Raw genomic sequence first — 2,500 nt, forward strand, 5'->3', positions numbered from 1 at the left:
CTCTCCCTGATAGTCTTGAAACTAAAAAACTCAAACCGTTAGTAGACCCACACCCTTTTCGTCTCACAAATATAGCCACCAATAGATGGCAATTTAGTGTGTATTTAACACACCTACACATGGGTGCTTGAAACAAATATAAAACAAATTTCCAAGATTGAATTGAACAAAAATAAAAACAATAAAAACAATAAAAAATAATAAAAATTTTCCAAGATTGAATTGAACAAAAATAAAAACAAAAAAAATAAAAAAAAATAAAAAATTTCCAAGATTGAATTGAACAAAAATAAAAACAAAAAAATAATAAAAAATAATAAAAAATACAAAAATATAGTTTAATTAAAAAAAAAAGCAATTTATGAATTTCAAAGACATACGGCGGTGGACATTAACGAGACTCAACATGTATGCTTAAAAAGATAAAAATAAGCGAAAACAAGGCTAGGCGGTGAGCCTTAGGCCGCATGACGGAGCATTGGCACGACACTACACCGACGACGTGAAAAACGCACGACGGTGCCCATCATGGCAAGGCGATAGGCCTTAGGCCGCACGACGGCCGTTGGCTTGCGTTGGCTAAGGCATGGGCACGACGCCACATCCACAGCAAGAAAAATGCACGACGGTGCCCCTCATGGCTAAGCGGTGCGCCTTAGGCCACACGACGACCGTTGCCTTGCGTTGGCTAAGGCAACGGCAAGAAAAACGCACGACAGTGCCCCTCATGGCTAGGTGGTAGGCCTTAGGCCACACGACGGCCATTGCCTTGCGTTGGCTAAGGCAAGGGCATGATGCCACACCGACGGCAAGAAAAACGCCCGACGGTGCCCCTCATGGCTAGGCGGTAGGCCTTAGGCCACACGACGGCCGTTGCCTTGCGTTGGCTAAGGCAAGGGCACAATGCCACACCGACGGCAAGATAAACGCACGACGGTGCCCCTCATGGCTAAGCGGTGGGCCTTAGGCCGCACGACGGCCGTTGCCCTGCGTTGGCTAAGGCATAGGCACGATGGCCACACCGACGGCAAGAAGAACGGCCGACGGTGCCCCTCATGGCTAGGCGGTTGCCCTTAGGCCGCACGATGGCCATTGCCCTGCGTTGGCTAAAGCACGGGCACGATGCTAGGCGTTTGGCCTTAGGCCGCACGACGGCCGTTGCCTAGCGTTGGCTAAGGCATGGGCACGATGCCACACCGACGGCAAATAAAACGCACGACGGTGCCCCTCATGGCTAGGCGGTGGGCCTTAGGCCGCACGACGGCCGTTGCCCTGCGTTGGCTAAGGCATGGGCACGGCGGCCACACCGACGGCAAGAAAAACGCACGACGGTGCCCCTCATGGCCAGGCGGTCGGCCATAGGCCGCATGACGGCCGTTGCCTTGCGTTGGCTAAGGCATGGGCACGATTCCACACCGATGGCAAGAAAAACACACGACGGTGCCCCTCGTGGCTAGGCGGTTGCCCTTAGGCCGCACGATGGCCATTGCCCTGCGTTGGCTAAAGCACGGGCACGATGCTAGGCGTTTGGCCTTAGGCCGCACGACGGCCGTTGCCTAGCGTTGGCTAAGGCATGGGCACGATGCCACACCGACGGCAAATAAAACGCACGACGGTGCCCCTCATGGCTAGGCGGTGGGCCTTAGGCCGCACGACGGCCGTTGCCCTGCATTGGCTTAAGCATGGGCACGACGGCCTCACCGATGGCAAGGAAAACGCACGACTGCCGTGGGGTTTTGTTCCCAAGGCAACGGGTAAACCTCTGTAGCCATGCTGGAAAAACGCACGACGGTGCCCCTCATGGCGGCCTTAGGCCGCATGACGGCCGTTGCCCGGCGTTGGCTAAGGCGTGGGCACGACGGCCACACCGACGACAAGAAAAATGCACGACGGTGCCCCTCACGGCTTGGCGGTGGGCCTTAGGACGGACGACGGCCGTTGCCTTGCATTGGCTAAGGCATGGGCACGACGGCCTCACCGACGGCAAGAAAAAAGCACAACTGCCGTGGGGTTTTGCTCCCAAGGCCACGGGTAAACCTCTGTAGCCATGCTGGGAAAATGCACGACGGTGCCCCTCACGGCTAGGAGGTGGGCAATAGGCCGCACGACGGCCGTTGCCCTGCGTTGGCCAAGGCGTGGGCACGACGGCCACACCGACGGCAAGGAAAATGCACTACGGTGCCCCTCATGGCTAGGCGGTTGGCCTTAGGCCGCACGATGGCCGTTGGCTTGCGTTGGTTAAGGCATCGGCACGATGGCTCACCGACGGCAAGAAAAACGCACGACGGTGCCCCTCATGGCTAGGCGGTTGACCTTAGGCCACACGACGGCCGTTGCCTTGCGTTGGCTAAGGCATGGGCACGACGCCACACCCACGGCAAGAAAAATGCACGACGGTGCCCCTCGTGGCTAGGCGGTTGGCCTTGGGCCGCATGACGGCCGTTGCCTTGTGTTGGCAAAGGCATGGCCACGATGCCACACCGATGGCAAGACAAACACA

Source organism: Coffea arabica, chromosome 11e (assembly GCF_036785885.1).
Source record: "Coffea arabica cultivar ET-39 chromosome 11e, Coffea Arabica ET-39 HiFi, whole genome shotgun sequence".
NCBI classification, from domain to species: domain Eukaryota; kingdom Viridiplantae; phylum Streptophyta; class Magnoliopsida; order Gentianales; family Rubiaceae; genus Coffea; species Coffea arabica.